The sequence below is a fragment of the Canis aureus genome, chromosome 32 (assembly GCF_053574225.1).
Source record: "Canis aureus isolate CA01 chromosome 32, VMU_Caureus_v.1.0, whole genome shotgun sequence".
Lineage (NCBI taxonomy): Eukaryota > Metazoa > Chordata > Mammalia > Carnivora > Canidae > Canis > Canis aureus.
The window spans coordinates 3,116,311-3,143,694 of record NC_135642.1 but is presented as its reverse complement, the minus strand read 5'-3'; positions in this window follow the sequence as shown (position 1 = coordinate 3,143,694).

The window sequence follows — 27,384 nt, the reverse complement described above, 5'->3', positions numbered from 1 at the left end:
GTGTGTGGGTGTCCCAGCTGTGCAGCAGGATTCGATGCTGCTGACTCTTATTCCCTAAGGCTATCTTGACAACTGACTTCGTACGTAGAAAAACTCTCCTTTGTCTTTAAAAGATGAGGAGCGGGTCAAAGTTTTTTTTCTCTGCCCATCTGATTGCTCAGATTCCAATGTGAGACGTATTTCCTGTTAATAAGGATAATTTACTATCCGTGGTACTATGGTGAAAATATTCTGACACAAGTAGTTCAGAGGGATGAGGGTTTCTCACCTCTTTCTTCACAGTTCAGTCACTCATTAGAAAATGCATCTTTATGGATTTGGAAAGTACTGAGAGACATTATTACCAATGGTCCTATTATTATGTGAAGGATTCTTCCCTGAGATTCTTCCCCTGTTTCAACTGACACTGAAACACTGTGAACTCTTTTGAAGACAAATGTCAAGGAAATAAATGTTATGCATTGCTAATTTTAAATGCACTTGCAATATGGTGCCTATTGTACTAGAAGTATTTTTATCTGACTTTTGCTATTTATTATCCTTTACTGCTTTTCAGGTTGAGGAGGCATTATACGTATTCATAAGTGTTTTTCTTTCCTTCTGATCTAAAATTCTTACTATGTTTCCATCAAAGGAACTCTTTAAGAATAAGGCAAAGTTAATTCAACTATTCTTCAAATGTCTTCACACTTGGAGCCTGATTCATTTAAGTCAATTTTCAAAATAAATCTTATTTATTAGGAAAAAAACAAAGATTTATAGGGAAATTGAGAAGATACTACAGTGCATTCACATGCACTTGCACTCAATTTCTCCCATTATTGATATATTAGTACGGTACAAATATTAGCTAATGAATCAATATTAAAATAGTCACAATAACTAAAGACCATACTTTATTCAGATTTCCTTAGTTTTTGCTAAGTTACCATCCCTCATATCACATTCCATTTGTCCTCATGTTTTCTTAGGCTCCTCTGGATTGTGACAGTCTTTCAGCCTTTCCTTGTTGTTGTTGCACTGGAACACTTTGAGAAGTAGAGTATTTTGTAAAATATCTCTCATTTGGGACATGTCTGTTTTTTATCTCATGATTGAACAGTTTTTGTGGATTATATACAGAGATATACTGCCATTTTCATTATATCATATAAAGGATAGATACTATCAACATGATTTGTCAGTCTTGGTATCAATCTGATGATCTTGCTGAGGTAGTGTTTGTCACCTTTCTCCGCAGTAAACTGATCCTTTATTATTATTATTAATTATTATTATTATTATATTATCAATATTATTTTAAGTTTTTCACATTATATTTTGTAGAAGGAAGTTACTATGTGTATTCCACACATAAGCGTGGGAAGCTATGCTCATGAACTTGACGGTGGAATGTCTGCAAAAATTGTTTGAAATATTTCTACATGGGAGATTTCTCTTCCTTGTGCTTTTGTTTCTTTTTCAAATATATTTTTTATTTATTTGAGAGAGAGTGGAGAGGAAAAGCATGAGCAAGAGGGGCAGAGGGAGAGGGAGAAACAGGTTTCCTGCAGAACAGATAGCCTGCCTTGGGACCTGGATCATGATCTGAGCCTAAGGCAGAAGCTTAACTAACTGAGCCACACAGGTGCCACTCTTCTTTCCTTCCTTCCTTCCTTCCTTCCTTCCTTCCTTCCTTCCTTCCTTCCTTCCTTCCTTCCTTCCTTCCTACCTTTCTTTCCCTTTCTTTCTTTCTTTCTTTCTTTCTTTCTTTCTTTCTTTCTTTCTTTCTTTCTTTCTCTTTCTTTCTTTCTTCTTTCTTTCTTTCTTTCTTTCTTTCTTTCTTTCTTTCTTTCTTATTTCTTTCTTTCATTCTTCTTCTTTTAATAATAATTTTATTTTTTATTGGTGTTCATGTCGCCAACATACAGAATAACACCCAGTGCTCATCCCGTCAAGTGCCCCCCTTAGTGCCCGTCACCCATTCACCCGCACTCCCTGTCCTCCTCCCTTCCCAGCATCCCTAGTTACTTTCTCAGAGTTAGGAGTCTTTATGTTCTGTCTCCATTTCTGATATTTCCCACACATTTCTTCTCCGTTCCCTTATATTCCTTTTCACTATTATTTATATTAACGCATTGAATGACAACATATGTTTGTCCTTCTCTGATTGACTTACTTCACTCAGCATAATACCCTCCAGTTCCATCCACATTGAACCAAATGGTGGGTATTTGTCGTTTCTAATGGCTGCGTAATATTCCATTGTATACATAAACCACATCTTCTTTATCCATTCATCTTTCAGTGGACACCATGGCTCCGTCCACAGTTTCGCTATTGTGGACATTGCTGCTATACACATCAGGGTGCAGGTGTCCCAGCGTTTTATTGCATCTGAATCTTTGAGGTAAATCCCCAACAGTGCAATTGCTGGGTCGTAAGGCAGGTCTATTTCTAACTCTTTGAGGAACCTCCACACAGTTTTCCAGAGTGGCTGCACCAGTTCACATTCCCACCAACAGTGTAAGAATCTTCCCTTTTCTGCGCATCCTCTCCAACATTTGTTGTTTCTTGCCTTGTTAATTATCCCCATTCAGTGGTGTGAGGTGGTTTTCATTGTGGTTTTGATTTGTATTTCCCTGATGGCAAGTAATGCAGAGCATTTTTCCATGTTCATGTTGGCCATGTCAATGTCTTCCTCTGTGAGATTTCTCTTCATGTCTTTTGCCCATTTCATGATTGCATTGCTTGTCTCTTGGTGTTCATTTTAAGATGTTCTTTATAGATCTTTGAAACTAGCCCTTTATCTGATACGTCATTTGCAAATAACTTCTCCCATTCTGTAGGTTGTCTTTTAGTTTGGTTGACTGTAACCTTTGCTGTGCAAAAGCTTCTTATCTTAATGAAATCACAATAGTTCATTTTTGCTTTTGTTTCTTTTGCCTTCGTGGATGTATCTTGCAAGAAGTTACTGTGGCCAAATTCAAAAAGGATGTTGCCTCTGATCTCCTCTAGGATTTTGATGGACTCTTGTCTCACATTTAGATCTTTCATCCATTTTGAGTTTATCTTTGTTTATGATGAAAGAGAGTAGTCTAGTTTCATTCTTCTGCATGTGGAGGTCCATTATTCCTGCACCATGTATTGAAGAGAGTGTCTTTCTTCCAATGGATAGTTTTTACACCTTTATCGAATATTAGTTGACCATAAAGTTCAGGGTCCAATCCTGGGGTCTCTTTTCTGTTCCACTCATCTATTTGTCTGTTTTTGTGCTAGTACCACACTCTCTTGAACCACAGCTTTATAGTACACCCTGAAATCTGGTATTGTGATGCCCCCAGATATGGTTGTCTTTTTTAAAATTCCTCTGGCTATTCAGGGTCTTTTCTGATTCCACACAAGTCTTTTTTTATGATAGTCACACACACAGAGAGAGAGAGAGAGAGAGAGAGAGAGGCAGGGACACAAGCAAAGCGAGAAGCAGGCCCAATGTACCGGGAGCCTGACATGGGATTCGAACCCAGGTCTCCAGGATCGTGCCCTGGGCCAAAGGCAGGCGCCAAACCGATGCACCACCCAGGGATCCCGATTCCACACAAATCTTAAAATAATTTGTTCTAAATCTCTGAAGAAAGTCCATGGTATTTTGATAGGGTTTGCATTAAACCTGTACATTACCTTGGTAACATTGACATTTTCACAATGTTAATTCTGCCATTCCATGAGCATGGAATATTTTTCCATCTCTTTGTGTCTTCCTCAATTTCTTTCAGAAGTGTTCTATAGTTTTTAGGGTATAGATCATTTACCTCCTTAGTTAGGTTTATTCCTAGGTATCTTATGCTTTTGGGTGCAATTGTAAATGAGATTGACTCCTTAATTTCTCTTTCTTCAGTCTCATTGTTAGTGTATAGAAATGCCATTGATTTCTGGCAATTGATTTTGTATCCTGCAACGCTACCAAATTCTGTATGAATTGTAGCAATCTTGGGGTGGAGCCTTTTGGGTTTTCTAGGTACAGTATCATGTCATCAGGAAAGAGGGAGAGTTTGACTTCTTCTTTGCCAATTTGAATGCCCTGAATGTCTTTTTGTTGTCTGATTGCTGAGGCTAGGAATTCCAGTACTATGTTGAATAGCAGTGGTGAGAGTGGACATCCCTGTCTTGTTCCTCATCTTAGGGGAAAGGCTTCCAGTGCTTCCCCATTGAGCATGATATTTGCTGTGGGATTTTCATAGATGGCTTGTAAGATGTCGAGGAATGTTCCCTCCATCCCTACACTCTGAAGTGTTTTGATCAGGAATGGCTGCTCTATTTTGTCAAATACTTTCTCTGCATCTAATGGGAGGATCATATGCTTCTTGGTTTTTCTCTTGCCGATATGATGAATCACATTGATTGTTTTATGAGTGTTGAACCAGCCTTGTGTCCTGGGGATAAGTCCTACTTGGTCATGGTGAATAATTTTCTTAATGTACTGTTGGATCCTATTGGCTAGGATCTTGTTGAGAATTTTTGCATCCATATTCATCAGCGATATTGGTCTGTAATTCTCCTTTTTGGCAGGGTCTTTGTCTGGTTTTGGAATGAAGGTGATGCTGGCTTCATGGAACGAATTTGGTAGTACTCCATCTTTCTATCTTTCCAAACAGCTTTAGTAGATTAGGTATGAAATCTTCTTTAAACGTTTGATAGAATTCCCCTGGGAAGCCATTTGGCCCTGGACTCTTGTGTCTTGGGAGGTTTTGGATGACTGCTTCAATTTCCTCCCTGGTTATTGGCCTGTTCATTTTTTCTCTTTCTTTTTGTTCCATTTTTTGGTAGTTTCTGGCTTTCCAGGAATGCGTCCATTTCTTCTAGAATGCCTAATTTATTGGTGTATACCCAATAATATAATAATAATTATAGCCAATAATATAATAATATTATAGCCAATAGTATGTTTTAAAAATCGTTTTATTTCCTTGGTGTTGGTAGTGACCAATCCTTTCTGATTCATGATTTTATTAAATTGAATATTCTCTCTCTTCTTTTTAATAAGGTTGGCTAATGGTTTATCTATCTTATTAATTCATTCAAAGACCCAACTCCTCGTTCCGTTGATCTGTTCCACAGTTCTTCTGGTCTTGATTTCCTTGTATTCTGCTCAAATGTTAATTAACTCTATTCTTCTGTTGGGTGTAGGATCTATCTGCTGTATTTTCTCTGGCTCCTTTATATGTAATGTTAGCTTTTGTATTTGAGTAGTTTCCCGTTTTTGAATGGATGCTTGTATTGTGATGTATTTCCACCTTAAGGCTGCTTTTGCTGATCCCAAAGATTTTGAATGCTTGTATGTTCATTCTCATTAGTATCCATGAATCTTTTTAATTCTTCCTGAATTTCCTGGTTGACCCTTTCGTCTTGTAGCAGGATGATCCTTCACCTCGACTTGTTTGAGGTCCTTCCAAACTTCTTGTTGTTATTCAGTTCTAATTTCAAGGCATTATGGACTGAGAATATGCAGGGGATGATCCGAATCCTTTGTTATCAGATCAGACCCTATTTGTGACCCAGTATGTGGTCTATTCTGGAGAAAGTTCCATGTGCACCTGAGAAGAATGTGTATTCAGTTGAGTTTGGATGTAAAGTTCTGTATATATCTGTGAAATCCATCTGGTCCAGTGTATCATTTAAAGCTCTCGTTTCTTTGGAGATGTTGTGCTTAGAAGACCTATCGAGGGTAGAAAGAGCTAGATTGAAGTCACCAAGTATAAGATAATTATTATCTAAGTATTTCTTCACTTTGGTTATTAATTGGTTTAAATATTTGGCAGCTCCCGCATTCGGGGCCTATATTGAGGATTGTTAAGTCCTCTTGTGGGATAGATCCCTTAAGTATGACTTAGTGTCCCTCTTCAACTGTCACTACACTCTTTGGGTTAAATTTTAGTTTATCTGATATAAGGGTGGCTACCCCTGCTTTCTTTTGAGCACCATTTAAATGGTAAATGGTTCTCCAACATTTTATTTTCAGATTGTAGGTGTCCTTCTGTCTAAAATGAGTCTCTTGTAGACAGCAAATAGGTGGGTCCTGCTTTCTTACCCAGTCTGAAACCCTGCGCCTTTTGATGGGGTTATTAAGCCTGTTCACGTTCAGAGTTACTATCGACAGATATGAGTTTAGTGTCATCATGATATCTCTTCAGTCCTTGTTTTTGTGGATTGTTCCACTGAACTTCTTAAAGGGGAATTGTAAGAGTTCCCCTTAAAATTTCTTGCAGAGCTGCTTTGGAGGTCACATATTCTTTCAGTTCCTGCCTGTCTTGGAAGCTCTTTATCTCTCCTTCCATTTTGAATGAGAGTCTTGCTGGATAAAGTATTCTTGGTTGCTTGTTCTTCTCATTTAGGACCCTGAATATATCCTGCCAGCCCTTTCTGGGCTTCCAGGTCTCTGTGGACAGGTCTTCTGTTATCCTAATGCTCCTCCCCATGAAGGTCAGGGATTTCTTTTCTCTTACTGCTTTAAGCATCTTCTGTATATGTTTGGAATTTGCAAGCTTCACTATTAAATGTCAAGGTTTTGGACGGTTTTTATTGATTTTAGGGGGGGGATCTCTCTATTTCCTGGATCTGAATGCCTGTTTCCCTTCCCAGATTAGGAAAGTTTTCAGCTAGGATTTGTTCAAATACTTATTCTGGCCCTCTGCCCCTTTCGGCGCACTTGGGAACCCAAATTACACGTTGCTTTTTCTTCCTCAGGCTGTTGTTTATTTCCCTTAATCTGTCTTCCTGGTGTTTTAGTTGTCTGACTCTTTTTTCTCAGTTTCCCTCTTTCAATCCACTTGTCTTCTATGTCACTCCCTCGTTGTTCCACCTCCTTAACCCTCGTCGTTAGGACTTCTAGTTTATATTGCATCTCATTCAATTGATTTTTAATTTTGGCCTGATTGGATCTAAATTCTGCAGTCATGAAGTCTCTTGAGTCCTTTATGCTTTTTTCTAGAGCCACCAGTAGCTGTATAATAGTGCTTCTGAATTGGCTTTCTGACAGTGAATTGTAATCCAGATTTTGTAACTCTGTGGGAGAGAGGCCTGTTTCTGATTCTCTCTTTGAGGTAAGGTTTTCCTTCTAGTCATTTTGCTGAGTGCAGAGTGGCCAAAAACAAATTGTATTGGGAAAAGGAGAAAAAGAGAGGAGAGAAAGAAGGAAAGAAAAGAGAAAAATGAAAAAGAATAAAGGAAGAAAGAAGGAGAAAAGAGAACAAAAAGAAAGAAAAAGAAGGAAAGGGGGAAAAGGGTGGGGAAGGAAACAGAAATGAAAAAAAAATCATGGGGGAGTATCTTCTGATTCTATATACTTTAAGTCCCTTGACTTCCCCTGGAAATTATCCGTCTAGCTGGTCTTCTGGGAGAGGGGCCTGTTGTGCTGATTTTCAGGTGTTAGCCCTTTGGGGATCTGCTCTGTCCCCTGCCTGGTGCAGGTCTCAGTGCGGGTAGTTTAACCCGTGAGGCCCCAGGAGGAACAACCCCAGTGGCACCGGCCAGCTCTGGAAACCTGTATTCAGCCCCCACAGTAACTTGGGAGCAGTCCATCTGCAGGGCCTGGAGGCTCTGGGGCAGGGCCGCTGATCTGCTCAGCTCTGGGCAGGAGCGTCCTTGCTGTCCTGGGCCATCCGGTCCTCTTCCTGTCTCAGGGGAGGCTGAATCCTGGGCTGTGTCCCGGCGCCCTGTGCTCCAGGGCCTGCCCTGTTGGATCTCACTCCCGGCCGCATAGCCGCCTCAATGTGGAGCCACCGCTCAAGCCCCTCCGAGTTGCTCCTGGAGCCCCGCAGCCCCCTCCGCATGGAGCCTCTTCATCTGCAGGAGGCGCCGCCACCAAGCTGCTCCTGGGGCCATGCAAACCCCTCCGCACAGAGCCACCGCCCAAGCCCCTCAGAGCTGGTCCGGGGTCAATGCATGTGCCCTGCAGCCCTTAGGGAGCTCGGTGCACTCTTCTGGGAGTGCTGTGTCTGTTAGTGTCCCAGGGAGCCCGAGGGCTTCTCCGCTTTCCTGGGGTCCTTCTCTGACTCCTTGAAGGCGCCATTCCACCCTGGAAGATTAGTGCAGCTCCTCCTTCTCCCAGGACAGAGCTCTTCTGTCCTGTGGGCACTTGCCCCGGCCTTAGCCCGGCTCCTTGCAGGGCCCCTCACCCTTGGATGTCTTTTGTTCTTTATTTATTTTTCCCATCTTCCTACCTTGATAGAATCACGAACTTTTCTCACTGTAGCATTCGATCTCGTTTCTGTTTAAATCTCAGGCCGAATTCGTAGATTTTCAGGATGATTTGAAGGTTATCTAGGTAATTTCGTGGGGACAGGTGATTTGGGGACACTACACTTCCGCAATCTTGCCCCTCCTCCTCTATGTTGCCTTTTAGCTTTGGTTGTTTCCTTCACTTTGCAGAAGCTTTTCAATTTGATGAAGTCCCAATAGTATTTTTGCTTTTGTTTCCCGCACCTCAGAGGCATATCTAGAAAGAACATCCATTTTTATGCGACAACATGGTGGCAGTGAGTGGTCTGTGCAGGGTCTGGGGATGGGCTCTGGCGCTGATTATCAGGTGCAGGTAGATGCACCTGCGGGGTCAGAGGCGGGGTGGGCCTTCTAAGCACCTCTGGCCTCCAGTGGGCGGTGCAGTGCTGCTCCCTGAGACCCCTCTTATGGGAGGGATGCGGGTGGGGTCTCTGGGTCCTCTGGCTCTGGGGCTGAGCATCTGGTCCCCTAGTCTGCATGGGCCTCCACAGAAGAGCCCCCAAGCCCCCGGGTCTCGCTGATTCTCTCAGAAACCGGCGTTTGCTCTACCTGTGTCCGAGCTTCTTTTGGTTTTGTTTTTTTATCTCAGAGTGTTGTGCCCAAGACTGCGAATCCAGGAAACCACGGAGAAGCCGACACTGCTTGAAACACACGTGCGTTTATTTACAAGCTCGAGCTTGTGTCCAAGTATACCCAACAGAGTGGAGCAGGGACTTGGATCCTGAGGCGGGTTTTAGCTTAGTTTTAAGGGCTGGTCTCAGAGACCTCCAGAAGGGCTGGAGCAATTCCTCAAGTTCTGTTTACATTTTGATATGGGGCCTTAAAGGGCATTGAGCTCTGTTCTCATTCTAATAGAGGCTTCTTGTCCTTGGCCTGGGCTCAGTTTTGATTCTATTGTGGGGCTTTCTAGGTCATTAAGCTGTAAACATTTGTTTTTTTCCTGTAACTAATGTAATGTAAATTTCAGCTCTTCGGGATCCCTGGGTGGCGCAGTGGTTTAGTGCCTGCCTTTGGCCCAGGGCGTGATCCTGGAGACCCAGGATCAAATCCCACGTCAGGCTCCCGGTGCATGGAGCCTGCTTCTCCCTCTGCCTGTGTCTCTGTCTCTCTCTCTCACTGTGTGCCTATCATAAAAATAAATAATAAAAAAAATTTAAAAAACATTTCAGCTCTTCTTCACAGGGACCTGGGATGGGTGGAATTGGGCTAACACTGAATTTAATTGGAATGGCCTTAATTTTCTTGGCCTCCATGCTTCCCGTTCCATCCTATCTCCTTCCCCCTTCCCCAGAGCTCCTAAGAGAGCAATTGAAATGACCTCAGCCTGGCAGCATCTGTTGGGGGACAGGCCCAGGGATTTGGGATCAGGAAGACCTGGGGCACTGGCTTCCCAGCTGCGCAGCGGGATTCCATGCTGCAGACTCTTATTCCCTAAGGCTATCTTGACAACTGACTTTGTACATAGAGAAGCTCTCCTTTGTCTTTAAAAGATGAAGAGCGAGTCAAAGCAATTTTTCTCTGCCCATCTGATTGCTCAGATTCCAATCTGCGACATATTTCCTGTTAATAAGGATAATTTACTATCCGTGGTACTATGGTGAAAATATGCTGACACAAGTAATTCAGAGGGATGAGGGTTTCTCATCTCTTTCTTCACAGCTCAGTCATTCATCAGGAAATGAATCTTTATGGATTTGGAAATAATTGAGAGACATTATGAACAATGGTCCTATTATTATGTGAAGGATTCTTCCCTGAGATTCTTCCCCTGTTTCAACTGACACTGAAACACTGTGAACTCTTTGGAAGACAAATGTGAAGGAAATAAATGTTATGCACTGCTAATTTTAAATGCACTTGCAATATGGTGTCTATTATAGTAGAAGTATTTTTATCTGATTTTTGCTATTTATTATCCGTTCCTGCTTTTCAGGTTGAGGAGGCATTGTACGTGTTCATAAGTGTTTTTCTTTCCTTCTGATATAAAATTCTTACTATGTTCCCATCGAAGGAAATCTTTAAGAATAAGGCAAAAGTTAGTTCAATGATTCTAAAAATGTCTTCACATTTGGAGCCTCATTCATTTAAGTCAATTTTCAAAATAAATATTATTTCTTAGAAAGAAAACAAAGCTTCATAGGGAAATTGAGAAGGTAGTACAGAGAATTCTCATGCACTTGCACTCAATTTCTCCAATTATTGATATCTTATATCAGTATGGTACAAATATTAGCTAATGAATCAATATTAAAATATTCGCAATAATCAAAGACCATACTTTATTCAGATTTCCTTAGATTTTGCTAAGTCACCATCCCTTATATCACACTCCATTTGTCCTCATGTTTTCTTAAGCTCCTCTGGATTGTGACAGTCTTTCAGCCTTTCCTTGCTGTTGGTGAACTGGAAAACTTTGAGAAGTAGAGTATTTTGTAAAATTTCCCTCAGTTGAGACATGTCTGTTGTTTATCTCATGATTGAACTGTTTTTGTGGATTCTATACAGAGATATACTGCCATTTTTATTATATCATATAAAGGATAGATACTATCAACATGATTTATCATTCTTGGTATAGATCTGATCATCTTGCTGAGGTAGTGTTAGGTTTCTCCTTGGTAAAGTCATTCTTTATTGTTATTAATATTAATATTATTATTATTATTATATTATCATTATTAAGTTTTTCATAATATATTTTGTAGAACGAAGGTACTTTGTGTATTCCACACATAAGAGTGGGAAGCTATGCTCATGAACTTGAGTGTGGAATGTCTGCACATAACCTTTCCTGTTTTTAAGGCTTCCACTTGGGACTGCATCTCAGTTATAGCTTTTTTAACATTGGCCTGACTAGATTTTAGTTCTTTTATTTGTAGAGTAAGGGATTCTCTAGTTTTCTGTTGTGCTCTTTTTCCAGCCCAGATGCTACCTTTATAATCACTGTTTTAAACTGTAGTTAGACATCATATATTTGTATTGATGGACTTCCTGGCTGTGAGTACTACCTCATGTTTTTTTATGGAGGTGAATTTCTCCATCTCATTATTTTTTCCAGAAATAGAAAGTAGGAAGAAGGAAGAAAAAGAAAAACCAAGAAAAACAATAACAACTGCCCTCCCCCCAAAAGAATCACCAGATTATTTTGGCCTGGTTGTTAAAAGATTCTAAATCCCAAAATAAGAAACAAAATTAAAGTACCATGAAACTAAAAATAAGAAATATATAAGGTACATACATAAAAATTAAAATAAGGCAATTTATAAAATAGAATCAAAGAAACTAACTGAAAATAAAGCACAAAGTACAAAGGAAGCAAGACCCTACTTTCCAGGCAGAGCTGAATCTCTGCAGCCTCTGTGGTCTGACACCTTGGTGGCAGGGAGTGGTCTGTGCGGGGTCTGAGGATTGGCCATGGCAGTGATGTCAGGTGCACATCTGACTGCTGTGTCAGAGGCGGGTTGGGTGTCAGCCCTTCTGGCCTCCAGCGGGCAGTGCTGTGCTGCTTCCTGAGACTTGGAGCTGATGGGCGGGATGCGGGTGGAGACGCTGTGTCCCCTGGCTCTGGGGCTGAGCATTCCACCCCCCAGTCTGCAGGCCCTCCACAGAAGGGCACCCAAGCCCCCGGGTCTCCGCCGCTTCTCTCGGAACCCTGCTTTCACTCTGCCCGCATCCAAGCTTCTTTTGGTTTTGTTTTTTTTATCTCAGACTGTTGTGCCCAAGATTGCGAATCTGAGAAACCACCAAGAAGCCGATTCCGATGCAAACACATGTGAGGTTATTTACAAGCTTGATCTTGTGTCAAAGTATACCCAACACAGCAGAGCAGAGACTTGGTCCCCGAGGAGGGTTTTAGCTTAGTTTTAAGGGCTGGACTCGGGGACCTCCAGAAGGGCTGGAGCAATTCCTCAAGTTCTGTTTACATTTTGATATGGGGCCTTCGAGGGCATTGAGCTCTGTTCTCATTCTAATAGGGGCTTCCTGCCCTTGGCTTGGGCTCAGTTTTGATTCAATTGTGGGGCTTTCTAGGACATTAAGCTGTAAATAGCAAAGGTTCCACACCTGTAACGGGGACGTCACACTGTCCCTATATGCTGAAGACGTGGTACTAGAAACAGGAAACCCGAGAGCCTCCACCAAAACCTTTTAGAACTAAGGAGTGAGTTAAGTAAAGTCACGGGACACAAACTGACCCTACAGAGCAGAGTAGCCTTGCTGTGTCCCGACAATGAGCACTCAGGAAGGAAAGGAAGGTCGTGAAGGCCTTCTCAGGAGCATCAAAGAGAATAAATGAGACTGAAACAAAGGAGCACAAGACTTGTGCACTGAGCTAAACCAGGCTCTTGGAGGCCGTCCTGGTCTTGTGGGGTGGGACCCTCATCTTGTGAAAATGTCCGCAGTTCCTGAAACTACCCTCAGTTTCAATGTCATTCCTATCAAAATCATGGTGGCAGATCTTAGAAATAGGAAAAAACCACCCATAACCTCCATCCCCCCCCAACAAATGCCCGTAACAGCAAATCAGTATTGGAGAAGCATGACATAGTCGGACCCAGCACTTTCTATTTCAAATGATATCACAGAGACACAGGATAAAGCAGCGTGGTTCTCGGGCCCCCGCCTGCTCCATCGGTTAAGCATCCGACTCCTGACCTCACCTCTGGTACTGATCTCAGGGGTCTTGAGTTCTAGCCCTGAGCTGGACAGGGACGAGGCATGGAGCCTACTTAGACAAACCAGACCCACGGAGGGTGGTCCCAGCATAAGCTGAATGAGCAAAATAGAGATTCCAGAAGGAAATGTGCTCTGATACAACTGATTTTTTTTAACTTAATTTAATTTAAACCCAATTAATAGACGTATAGTGTATTATACTTTCAGAGGAAGAATTCAGGGATTCACCAGTTGGAGATAACAGCAGTGCCCGTGACATCACGTGCCCTCCTTCATGCCGGTCCCCTGTTATACCCCCCACTTCCAGAGACCCTCAGTTCCATTCCTATCATTAAGAGACTGTATTACCTGCATCTGTTTTCATCTTATTTTTTTTTCTTTCCCTTCACAGTAGTTCATCTGCTTTGCTTCTATAATTCCATCTATGAATGACACCACACGGTCATTCTCTTTCCTGACTGACTTACTTCACTTAACATGATCCTTTAGTTCTATCCACATCATTGCAAATGGAAAGATTTCCTTCTCTTTGATAGCTGAGTACCATTTCTCTCTCTATGACCATCATCTATCTCCCATCCTCTTTATCCATCATCTGCCTCAGGGCACCGAGGTCCTCCCACAGTGTGGCTACTGTGGCCCCGGCTGCTGTGGATATTGGGGTGCAGGTGTCCCGAGTCTCACTGCATCTCTATCCTCGGAATAAGCCCCAGGCCTCCTGCAGTGCCTGAACATCCCACAGGGAACGCCAAAGACCAGGACCTGCCCAAGGGGCACGCATGCGCAGTAGGCCTCCTCTGCCTGCACTAACAGGAGCCAGCCTGTGCTGGGGAGGCCTGAGGATGACGTGGGGACGTGTTTATGCTGATGAGCTGCAGCCTCCTCAGGACCTGCGGGAAGTCTTCAGGGGGAAACTGGGCCGCGTTCATGCTGACCAGAGCCTCGGTCTCCTCAGGACGCGCGGTGAGGCTTTTGGAAAATGTGGGCCTGCATCCACCCTGACATGAGCCCCTGGGCCGCCTCAGGACCTGCGGGGAGGCTTCAGGAAGATTTGGGCCCTCATCCACGCTGACCGGAGCCCTGAGCCACCTCAGGACCTGCGTCGAGGCTTCAGGAAATTGTGCGCCCGCATCCACGCTGACAGGAGCCCATGAGCAGCCTCAGGACCTTCAGGGAGGTTTCAGGAAGATATGGGCCCCCATCCACGCTGACAGGAGCCCCTGAGCCATCTCAGGACCTGAGAGGAGGCTTCAGGAAGATGTGGCGCTGCGTCCACTCTGGCAGGAGCTCCCGGGCCCCTCCGGACATAAGTTGAGGCTTCTGGACGCTGGGGCCGCATTCATGGTTACAGGAGCCCCAGCCTCCTCAGAACCCTCGGTGATGCTTCGGGAGGACTTGGGGCCACATGGACACAACAGGACGCTGACTTCCTCAGGACCCCCAGTGTAGACTTTCGGAAATATGGGGATGCGTCCATGCGGACAGAAGACCCCAGCTTTGTCAGAGCCTGTGATGAGGCCTAAGAAAAATGTGGATGCTGAATCCACACTGACAGGATTCTCTGGCCTCCTCAGGATGCTCTGTAAAGGATTGGGATGATTTGCGGCCACGTCCATGCTGACAGGAGCCCCCAGTCTCCTCAGATCTTATGGTGAGGCTGAGGAAAATGTGGGGCCATGTCAAGACTGAGAGGACCCCCATCCTCCTCAGGACCTGCACTTTGGCTTCGGGACACATGGGGCTGCGTCTAGGCTGAGAGGAACCCACAGCCTCCTCAAGACCCGCGGTGAGTTTTCAGGGGACGTAGGGCCATGTCCAGGCTGACAGGAGCCACCATCCTCCTGAGAACCTGCTGTGAGGCTTCCAGAGGATGTGAGGCATACTCCACGGTGACAGGAGACCCGGTGTCCTCAGGACCCGCTGACTATGACTCTGGAACAAGTGGGGCCACGTCCGCACTCACAGGAGCCCAGATTCCTCAGGAATCCCTTGAGGACTCTGGAGGCGCCTTTGGGGGCCACGTCCATGTCAGAAGGGACTCCTCAGAAACATAGAGTAAGTGAATGGGTAGAATGAATGTTAGGGTCAGGGGAAGGGAGGGAGTTGGTGGTTAGGCTTAGGTTAGATGTTAGGGGTTAGTGATTATGCTTATGGTTACAGATTAGAGGTTAGTGTGAGGAATAAGTGTAAGGGTCAGTGGTTAGGAGTTAGGATGGGGGTTTGGGTTAGGGACAGGAGTTAGAGTTAGGGTTAGGGTTATACTTTAGGATTTAGAGCAGGAGGTTAGGAGTTGGGGTTTGGATTATGGTTAGAGTTAGGGTTGGGCTAGGTTTGCAGTTAGGGTTAGGGGTTAGGATGTGGGTTAGGGTTAGGGTTAGGGGTTAGAGTTAAAGTTAGGGCTAGGTTTAGGGTTAGGGCGAGGGTTAGGTTTAGTGTTTGGTTAGGGTTTAGGGTTAGGGTCAGGTCAGGGTACGGTTTTCGAAAAGGGTAAGAAAGAGTTAGGCAGTGGGTTAGGGATTAGTTTTAGGGTACGGGTTAGGGTACAGTTTGGGGTATGAGATAGGATTAGTATTAGAGGGTTAGGGTTAGGGTAGAGGTTAGGGTTAGGAATAGGATTGGAGTACATTAAGTTAAGGTTATTGTTAGAGGTTAGCGTTAGGGTTAGATTTAAGGTAAGGGGCAAGGTTAAGGGTTTAGAATAGGTTTAAGAGTTAGGGTGAGGGTTGTTAGGAAGGTTCAGTGAATGTGTTTCGGTCTCGGGGTTTGTGTTTGGTTTTTGATTAGTGATAGTTCTTGTTTTAGGGTTAGGTTAACATTAGGCTTAAGTGTAGGGTTAGTTATGTCTTTGTATGTTTAGAGTTTATTTCTTGTCATGTGCCTGCACTGGGACTCCTAGCATTTTGGGCAGTTTAGTTTTATGCACTCTATTTAGGTTTTGGGTTCAAAGATAGCCTGACTCCACCAAGTCAGTGGCCTCCCCAGAGATTCAGTATCTAGGCTTCTGCTGGGGTCAGAATACGTATGGCAGGCTTCTCCTGAGCTGAGCTAAGGAGGGGATTTGTGGCTCTAAAGACTCTCTGTTTGGGTTATCAGTTGCATTTCTGATTTTATCTCTTCTGTGCACATGCTTCCTGTATACTACCAATTATTATTTTAAAGTTTTACTTGAATTCCTCTTTGTAAACTCAGTATGATATAGTTTCAGATTTACCGCATAGTGATTCAACCCTTGAATACAACACCTGGTACTGGTCAGAGTTGACCTCCATTGTCCCCATCCCCTGATTCCCCATCCCCCCCACTTTCCTCTGGTATTTATTAGTTTATTCTCTGTGGTTAAGAGTGTGTTTCTTGGTTTGCATCTCTCATCCCTGCCTTCGCCCCTTTGCCAGTTTGTTTGGTTTCTTAAAATTCACATGTGAATGCAATTGTATGGTATTTGGTATCTTTCTCTGACTGACTGAGTTCATTGAGCATAAGTCCATTCCACTTCTCCCACATCATTGTAAATGGCTTCATTTCATCCCTTCTGATGACCAAGTGATGTCGCAGTATGTATATTTACCACATTGTCTTTGCCCATTCATCTGTCTATGGACATCTGGGCTGTATACTCAGTTTCGCTGTTGTTGATAATGCTGCTACCAACACTGGGCTGCGTGTTCCCCTTCGAATCTACTAAATTACATTTGTATCCTCGGGGTAAATACCTAACTGTGCAATTTGGAATCGTAGGCTAGCCTTATTTTTACCTTTTAATTTTTTTTATGATAGTCACAGAGAGAGAGGCAGAGACACAGGCAGAGGGAGAAGCAGGCTACATGCACCGGGAACCCGACGTGGGATTTGATTCCGGGTCTCCAGGATCATGCCCTGGGCCAAAGGCAGGCGCCAAACCACTGCGCCACCCAGGGATCCCCTATTTTTAACTTCTCGAGGACCCTCCTGACTGTTTTGCACAGTGGTTGCACCTTTATTTATGTATTCATGAGAGACACAGAGGCAGAGGTATAGGCAGAGGGAAAATGAGGCTCCATGCAGGGAGCCTGCTGTGGGACGTTATCCCCCATGACCCCGGGATCATGACCTGAGCCAAAGCAGATGCTCCACCCCTGAGGAACCCAGGTGCCTTGCTGATTCAATTTCTTTGCTCGTTATGGGTCTGTTCCTATTTTCTATTTCTTCCTATTTCAGTTTTGCTCGTTTGCACATTTATAGGGATTTGTCCATTTCTTCCAGGTCTCCCAGTTTGTTAGCGTATAATCTTGCATACTATTCCTTTATAATTGCCTAATTTTTCTGGTGTTGATTGTGATCTCTCTTCTCTCATTTGTGATTTTATTTATTTAGGTCTTTTCTCTTTTCTCGTTGATAAGCCTGGCTAGGGCTTGATCCATTTTATTAATTATTATGAAGAACCAGCTCTTAGTTTTGTTATTCCATTCTACTGTTTTGTTTTTTCTGCATTCTTTATTTCTGCTCTCATCTTTATTTTTCCCTTCTTCTTAGCATTTAGGCTTTGTTTGCTATTCCTTTTCCAGCTCCTTTAGGTGTAGGGTTTGGTTGTGTATTGGAGACTTCTTGTTTCTTGAAGTAGGCCTGTATTGCTATGTACTTCTCTCATAGGATTGCCTTTCTACATCCCAGAGGTTTGGAGAAACATGTTTTCATTTTCATTTGTTTTATATTTCCTCCTTAATTTCCTGGTTGCTCCATTCATTCTCTAGTAGGATGTTCATAATCTCCACGTATTTTTGCTATGTCCAATTTTTTTTTCTTATTGTCGACTTCGAGTTTCATAGCGTCATGGTCTAAAAATGTACAGGGTGTGATATCAACCTTCTTCTACCTGTTGTACCTGTTGAGGGCTGATTTGTGGCCCATGATATGATCTGTTCTGGAGAATGTCCCATGTGCACTTGAAAGGAATGTGTATTCTGCTTTAGGTTGAAATGTTCAGACTATATCTGTTGAGTCCCTGTGGTCCAGTGTGTCAAAGCTATTTTTCCCCTGTTGATTTTCTGCATAGACGATCGGTCCATTGCCATAAGTGGGTGGGTGTTAAAATCTCCTGTCATTGTATTATTATCAGTGAGTTCCTGTACATTTGTTGTTAAATGGTTTCTGTATTTAGGTACTCCCATGTTGGTAGCATAAATATTTAGTTATTTGAACTTTTTTTAAATAAATTCATTTTTATTGGTGTTCAATTTACCAACAAACAGAATAACACCCAGTGCTCATCCCGGCAAGTGCCCCCCTCAGTGCCTGTCACCCATTCACTCGCACCCCCTGCCCTCCTCCCCTTCCAGCTCCCTGGCTCCTTTTCAGAATTAGGAGTCTTTATATTCTGTCTCCCTTTGTGATATTTCCCACACATTTATTCTCTATTCCCTTATATTCCCTTTCACTATTATTTATATTAACCAATTGAATGAGAACATACATTTGTCCTTCTCTGATTGACTTACTTCACTCAACATAATACCCTCCAGTTCCATCCACGTAGAAGCAAATGATGGGTATTTGTCGTTTCTAATGGCTGAGTAATATTCCATTGTATACATAAACCACATCTTCTTTATCCATTCATCTTTGAATGGACACCATGGCTCCATCCACAGTTTCCCTATTGTGGACATTCCTGCTAAAAACATCAGGGTGCAGGTGTCCTGGCATTTCATTACATCTGAATATTTGGGGTAAATCCCCAACAGTGCAATTGCTGGGTTGTAGGGCAGGTCTATTTTTAACTCTTTGAGGAACCTCCACACAGTTTTCCAGAGTGGCTGCACCAGTTCACATTCCCACCAACAGTGTAAGAGGGTTCCATTTTCTCCACATCCTCTCCAACATTTGTGGTTTCCTGCCTTGTTAATTTTCCCCATCCTCACCGGTGTGAGGTGGTATCTCATTGTCGTTTTGATTTGTATATCCCTGAGGCACGTGATGCAGAGCATTTTATCATGTGCATGTTGGCCATATCTATGTCTTCGTCTGTGAGATTTCTGTTCATGTGTTTTGCCCATTTCATGATTGGATTGTTTGTTTCTTTGGTGTTGAGTTTAAGAAGTTCTTTATAGATCTTGGAAAATAGCCCTTTATCTGATTCATCTTTTGCAAATATCTTCTCCCATTCTGTAGGTTGTCTTTTTGTTTTGTTGACTGTATTCTTTGCTGTGCAAAAGCTTCTTATCTTGATGAAGCCACAATAGTTCAGTTTTGCTTTTGTTTCTTTTGCCTTCGTGGATGAATCTTGCAAGAATTTACTTTGGCCGAGTTCAAAAAGCGTGTTGCCTGTGTTCTCCTCTAGGATTTTGATGGACTCTTGTCTCACATTTAGATCTTTCATCCATTTTGAGTTTATCTTTGTGTATGGTGAAAGAGACTGGTGTAGTTTTATTCTTCTGCATGTGGATGTCCAATTATCTCACCACCATCTATTGAAGAGACTGTCTTTCTTCCAGTGGATAGTCTTTCCTCATTTATCAAATATTAGTTGACCATAAATTTCTGGGTCTCTATTCTGTTCCATTGATCGATGTGTCTGTTTTTGTGCCAGTACCACACTGTCTTGATGACCACAGCTTTGTAGTACAACCTGAAATCTGGCATTGTGATGCCCCCAGATATGGTTTTCTTTTTTAAAATTCCCCTGGCTTTTCAGCATCTTTCCTGATTTCACACAAATCTAAAAAAATAATTTGTTCTAACTCTCTGAAGAAACTCCATGGTATTTTGATAGGGATTTCATTAAACGTGTACATTGTCCTTGGTAACATTGACATTTTCATAATATTAATTCTACCAATCCATGAGCATGGAATATTTTTCCATCTCTTTGTGTCTTCCTTAATATCTTTCAGAAGTGTTCTATAATGTTTAGGGTATAGATGCTTCACCTCTTTGGTTAGGTTTATTCCTAGGTATCTTATGCTTTTGGGTGCAATCGTAAATGGGATTGACTCCTCAATTTCTCTTTCTTCACTCTCATTGTTAGTGTATAGAAATGCCATTGATTTCTGGGCATTGATTTTGTATCCTGCAATGGTACCAAATTGCTGTATGAGTTTTAGCAATCTTGGGGTGGAGGCTTTTGGTTTTTCTAGGGAGAGTATCATGTCATCGGTGAAGAGGGAGAGTTTGACTGCTTCTTTGCCAATTTGAATGCCTTTAATGTCTTTTTGTTGTCTGATTGCTGAGGCGAGGACTTCCAGTACTATGTTGAATAGCACTGGTGAGAGTGGACATCCCTGTCTTGTTCCTTATCTTAGGTGAAAGGCTCTCAGTGCTTCCCCATTGAGAATGATATTTGCTGTGGGCTTTTCATTGATGGCTTTTAAGATGATGAGGAATGTTTCCTCTATCCCTATGCTCTGAAGTGTTTTGATCAGGAATGGATGCTTTATTTGTCAAATGCTTTCTCTGCATCTAATGAGAAGATCATATGGTTCTTGGTTTTTCTCTTGCGGATATGATGAATCACACTGATTGTTTTACAACTGTTGAACCAGCCTTGTGTCCCGAGGATAAATCCTACTTGGTCATGCTGAATAATTTTCTTAATGTATTGTTGGATTCTATTGGCTAGTATCTTGTTGAGAATTTTTGCATCCATGTTAATCAGGGCTATTGGTCTATAATTCTCCTTTTTGGTGGGGTCTTTGTCTGGTTTTGGAGTTAAGGTGATGCCGGCCTCATAGAATGAATTTGGAAGTACTCCATCTCTTACTATCTTTCCAAACAGCTTTAGTAGGATAGGTATGGTTTCTTTCTTAAACGTTTGATAGAATTCCCCTGGGAAGCCATCTGGCTTTTGACTTTTGTTTCTTGGGAGGTTTTGGATGACTACTTCAATTACCTCCCTGGTTATCGGCCTGTTCAGGTTTTCTATTTCTTCCCGTTCCAGTTTTGGTAGGTTCTGGCTTTCCAGGAATGCGTCCAATTCTTCTAGATTGCCTAACTTATTGGCATATGGCTGTTCATAATATGTTTTAAAATCGTTTGTATTTCCTTGGTATTGGTAATGATCTCTCCTTTCTCATTCATGATTTTATTAATTTGAGACTTTATTCTCTCTTTTTCTTAATAGGCTGGCTAATGGTTTATGTATCTTATTAATTATTTCAAAGAACAGACTCCTGGTTTTGTTTATCTGTTCCACATTTCTTCTGGTATCGATTTCCTTGAGGTCTGCTCGAATTTAATTAATTCTCTTCTGTTGGGTGTAGGATCTATCTGCTGCTTTTTCTCTCGCCCTTTTATGAGTAATGTTAGCTTTTCTATTTGAGTTCATTCAGGTTTTTGAATGGATGCTTGTAATGTGATGTATTTCCCCCTTAGAATGCTTTTACTGCATTCCTAAGATTTTGTACGGTAGTATCTTCATTCGTATTAGTTTCCATGAATATTTTTCTTAATAAATTAACTTTTTACTTGTGGTCAATTTACCAACATACATAATAACACCCAATGCTCATCCCGTCAAGTGCCCCCCTCAGTGCCCGTCAAACATTCACCCCCATCCCCCTTCCTCCTCCCCTTCTACCACCCCTAGTTCGTTTCCCAGAGTTAGGAGACTTTATGTTCTGTCTCCATTTCTGATATTTCCCACACAATTCTTCTCCATTCCCTTATATTCCTTTCACTATTATTTATATTCCCCAATGAATGAGAACATACACTGTGTGTCCTTCTCCGATTGAGTTCACTCAGCATAATACCCTCCAGTTCCATTCACGTTGAAAAAAATGGTGGGTATTTGTCGTTCCTATAGGCTGAGTAATATTCCATTGTATACATAAACCACTTATTCCTTATCCATTCATCTTTCAATGGACTCCAAGCCTCCTTCCACATTTTGGCTATTGTGGACATTGGTGCTATAAACATCGGGGTGCAGGTGTCCCAGCGTTTCATTGCATCTGAATCTTTGAGGAAAATCCCCAACAGTGCAATTGCTGGGTCTTAGGGCAGATCTATTTTTAACTATTTTTTTACTTTTTATTTATGATAGTCACACACAGAGAGAGAGAGAGGCAGAGACACAGGCAGAGGGAGAAGCAGGCTCCATGCACCGGGAGCCCGATGTGGGATTCGATCCCGGGTCTCCAGGATCACGCCCTGGGCCAAAGGCAGGCGTCAAACTGCTGCGCCACCCAGGGATCCCTATTTTTAACTCTTTGAGGAACCACCTCACAGTTTTCCAGAGTGGCTGCACCAGTTCACATTCCCACCAACAGTGTAAGAGGGTTCCCTTTCCTCCGCATCCTCTCCAACATTTGTGGTTCCTGCCTTGTTAATTTTCCCCATTCTCACTGGTGTGAGGTGGTTTTCTTTGTGGTTTTGATTTGTATTTCCCTGATGGCAAGTGATGCAGAGCATTTTTTCATGTGCATGTTGGCCATGTAAATGTCTTCCTCTGTGAGATTTCTCTTCATGCCTTTTGCCCGTTTCATGATTGGATTGTTTGTTTCTTTGGTGTTGAGTTTAAGAAGTTCTTTATAGATCTCGGAAACTAGCCCTTTATCTAATGCGTCTTTTTCAAATATCTTCTCCCATTTTGTAGGTTGTCTTTCAGTTTTGTTGAATGTATCCTTTGCTGTGCAAAAGCTTTTTATCTTGATAAAGTGACAATAGTTCATTTTTGCTCTTGTGTCTTTTGCCTTCGTGGGTGAATCTTGCAAGAAGTTACTGTGGCTGAGTTCAAATGGGTGTTACCTGTGTACTCCTCTAGGATTTTGATGGACTCTTGTCTCACATTTAGTTCTTTCATCCATTTTGAGTTTATCTTTGTTTATGGTGAAAGAGAGTGGTCTAGTTTCATTCTTCTCCATGTGGATGACCATTTTCCCAGCACCATCTATTGAAGAGACTGTCTTTCTTCCAATGGATAGTCTTTCCTCATTTATCGAATATTAGTTGACCATAAAGTTCAGGGTCCACTTCTGGGTTCTCTATTCACTTCCGTTGATCTATGTGTCTGCTTTTGTGGCAGTACCACACTGTCTTCATGACCACAGCTTTTTAGTACACCCTGAAATCTGGCATTGCGATGCCCCCAGATATGGTTGTCTTTTTTAAAATCCCCTTGGCTATTCAGGGTCTTTTCTGATTCAACACAAATCTTAAAATAATTTGTTCTAAGTCTCTGAATAAAGTCCATGGTATTTAAATAGGGTTTGCATTAAACATGTACATTGCCTGGGTACAATTGACATTTTCACAATGTTAATTCTGCCAATCCATGAGCATGGAATATTTTTCCATCTCTTTGTGTCTTCCTCAATTTCTTTCAGAAGTGTTCTATTGTTTTTAGGGTATAGATCATTTACCTCCTTGGTTAGGTTTATTCCTAGGTATCTTATGATTTGGGTGCAATTTTAAATGAAATTGACTCCTTAATTTCTCTTTCTTCAGTCTCATTGTCAGTGTATAGAAATGCCATTGATTTCTGGGCATTGAGTTTTTATCTTGCAACGCTACCAAATTGCTGTATGAGTTCTAGCAATCTTGGGGTGGAGGCTTTTGAGTTTTCTAGGTAGAGTATCATGTCATCAGAGAAGAGGGAGTGTTTGACTACTTATTTGCCAATTTGAATGCCTTTAATGTCTTTTTGCTGTCTGACTGCTAAGGCTAGGACTTCCAGACTATGTTGAATAGCAGTGGTGAGAGTGGACATCCCTGTCTTGTTCCTGATATTAGGGGAAAGGCTCCCAGTGCTGCCCCACTGAGAATGATATTTGCTGTGGGCTTTTCCTAGATTGCTTTTAAGATTACGAGAAATATTCTGTCTCTCCCTATGCCCTGAAGTGTTTTTTTTTCTTTTTTTTTTTCATTTATTTATGATAGTCACACAGAGAGAGAGAGAGAGAGGCAGAGACACAGGCAGAGGGAGAAGCAGGCTCCATGCACCGGGAGCCTGACGTGGGACTCGATCCCGAGTCTCCAGGATCGCGCCCTGGGCCAAAGGCAGGCGCTAAACCACTGTGCCACCCAGGGATTCCCAGCCCTGAAGTGTTTTGATCAGGAATGGATGCCCTATTTTGTCAAATGCTTTCTCTGCATCTAATGAGAGGATCATATGGTTCTTAGTTTGTCTCTTGCTGATATGTTGAATCACATTGATTGTTTGACGAGTGTTGAACCAGCCTTGTGTTCCGAGGATAAATCCTACTTGGTCATGCTGAATAAATTTCTTAAAGTCCTTTTGGATCCTATTGGCTAGTATCTTGTTGAGAATTTTTGCATCCATGTTCATTAGGGCTATTGGTCTGTAATTCTACTTTTTGGTGTAGTCTTTGTCTGGTTTTGGAGTTAAGGTGATGCCGGCCTCCTCGAACGAATTTGGAGGTACTCTATCTGTTTCTATCTTTCCAAAGAGCTTTAGTAGGATAGATGTTGTTTCTTCTTTAAACGTTTGATAGAATTTTCCTGGGAAGCCATCTGGCCCTGGACTTTTGTGTCTTGGGAGGTTTTGGATGACTGCTTCAATTTCCTCCCTGGTTATTGGCCTGTTTAGGTTTTCTATTTCTTCCTGTTCCAGTTTTGGTAGTTTGTGGCTTTCCAGGAATGCGTCCATTTCTTCTAGATTGCCTAATTTATTGGTGTATGGCTGTTCATAATATGTTTTTAAAATCGTTTGTATTTCCTTGGTGTTGGTAGTGACCTCGCCTTTCTCATTCATGATTTTATTAATTTGAATATTTTCTCTCTTCCTTTTAATAAGGTTGGTTAATGGTTTATCTATCTTATTAATTCGTTCAAACAACCAACTCCTCGTTCCGTTGATCTGTTCCAGAGTTCTTCTGGTCTCGATTTCCTTGAATTCTGCTCGAATGTTAATTAACTCTATTCTTCTGTTTGGTGTATGATCTATCTGCTTTTCTTTCTCTAGCCTCTTTATGGGTAAGGTTAGCTTTTGTATTTGTGTAGTTTACCGTTTTTTAATAGATGCTTGTATTGTGATGTTTTTCCCCCTTAGGACTGCTTTTGCTGCATCCTAAAGATTTTGAACGGTTGTATGTTCATTCTCATTAGTTTCTATGAATCTTTTGAACTCTTCCTTAATTTCCTGGTTGACCATTTCATCTTTAACAGGATGGTCCTTAACCTCCACGTGTTTGAGGTCCTTCCAAACTTCTTGTTATGATTTAGTTCTAATTTCAAGGCATTATGGTCTGAGAATATACAGGGGACGATCCCAATCTTTTGGTATCGGTTCAGACCCTATTTGTGACCCAGTATGTGGTTTATTCTGGAGAAATTTCCATATGCACTTGAGAAGAATGTGCATTCAGTTGAGTTTGGATGTAAAGTTCTGTAGATTTCTGTGAAATCCATCTGGTCCAGTGTATCATGTAAAGCTCTCGTTTCTTTGGAGATGTTGTGTTTAGAAGACCTATCAAGGGTAGAAAGAGCTAGATTGAAGTCACCAAGTATAAATGTATTATTATCTAAGTATTTCTTCACTTTCGTTATTAATTGGTTTAAATATTTGGCAGCTCCCACATTCGGGGCATATATATTGAGGATAGTTAAGACCTCTTGTTGGATAGATCCCTTAAGTACGATTTAGTGTCCCTCTTCATCTCCCAGTATAGTCTTCGGGGTAAATTTTAGTTTATCTGATATAAGGATGGCTACCCCTGCTTTCTTTTGAGGACCATCTGAATGGTAAATTGTTCTCCAACATTTAGTTTTCAGATTGTAGGTGTCCTTCTGTCTAAAATGAGTCTCTTGTAGACAGCAAATAGATTGGTCCTGCTTTTTTATCCAGTCTGAAACCCTGCATCTTTGATGTGGTCATTAAGCCCGTTCATGTTCAGAGTTTCTATGGACAGAGATGAGTTTAGTGTCATCATGATATCTATTCAGTCCTTGTTTTTTTGATTGTTCCTCTGAACTTCTTCTTAAAGGGGAATTTTAAGAGTCCCCCTTAAAATTTCTTGCAGAGCTGCTTTGGAGGTCACATATTCTTTCACTTCCTGCCTGTCTTAGAAGCTCTTTATCTCTCCTTCCATTTTGAATGAGAGCTTTGCTGGATAAAGTATTCTTCGTTGCATGTTCTTCTCATTGAGGACCCTGAATATATCCTGCCAGCCCTTTCTGGCCTGCCAGGTCTCTGTGGAGACATCTGCTGTTACCCTAATGCTCCTCCCGATAAAGGTCAGGGATTTCTTGTCTCTTGCTGCTTTAAGGATCTTCTCTTTATCTTTGGAATTTCCAAGCTTCACTATTAAATGTCGAGGTGTTGGATGGTTTTTATTGATTTTAGGGGGGTATCTCTCTATTTCCTGGATCTGAATGCCTGTTTCCCTTCCCAGATTAGGAACGTTTTCAGGTATTATTTGTTCAAATACTTGTTCTGGCCCTCTGTCCATTTTGGTGCCCCCAGGACCCCCAATTACACATAGGTTTTTCTTCCTCAGGCTGTCGTTTATTTCCCTTAATCTGTCTTCCTGGTCTTTTAGTTGTCTGTCTATTTTTACCTCAGTTTCCCTCTTTGCCATCAACTTGTCTTCTATGTCACTCCCTCGTTCTTCCACCTTGTTAACCCTCGTTGTTAGGACTTCTGGTTTGGATTTAATCTCATTCAATTGATTTTTCATTTCGGCCTGATTGGATCTAAATTCTGCAGTCATGAAGTCTCGTGAGTCCTTTATGCTTTTTTCTAGAGCCACCAGTAGCTGTATAATAATGCTTCTGAATTGGCTTTCTGACATTGAATTGTAAATCAGATTTTGTAACTCTGTGGGAGAGAGGACTGTTTCTGATTCTTTATTTTGAGGTGAGGTTTTCCTTCTAGTCATTTTCCTCAGTGCAGAGTGACCAAAAACAAATTGTATTGGGAAAAGGAGAAAAAGAGAGGAGAGAAAGAAGGAAAGAAAAGAGAAAAAGAAAAAAGAATAAAGGAAGAAAGAAGAAAAAAAGGGAATAAAAACAGAAAGAAAAAAAAAGAAACGGGGAAAAAGGGTGGGGGAAGAAATCAGGAATAAAAAAAAACATGGGGGAGTATCTTCTGATTCTGTACACTTAAGTCCCTTGACTTCCCCGTGGAACTTGTCCATCTAGCTGGTCTTCTAGGGGAGGGTCCTGTTGTGCTGTTTTCAGGTGTTAGCACTTGGGGGAGCTGCTCTGTCACCTGCCTGGTGCAGGGCTCAGTGGGGATAGTTTACCCTGTGAGGCCCAAGGAGGAACAACCCCAGTGGCAGCGGCCACCTCTGGAAACCTGTATTCAGCACCTGCAGTAACTCGGGAGCAGTCCATCTGCAGGGCCTGGAGGCTCTGGGGTGGGGCCGTTGATCTGCTCAGCTCTGGGCAGGAGCGTCCTTGTTATCTTGGGCCCTCTGGGCCTCTGCCTGTCCCGGGGGAGGCCAAATCCTGGGATGTGTCCTGGCGCCCTGTGCTCTGGGGCCTGTGCTGTTGGATTCGCGCTCCTGGGTGCGCAGCCGC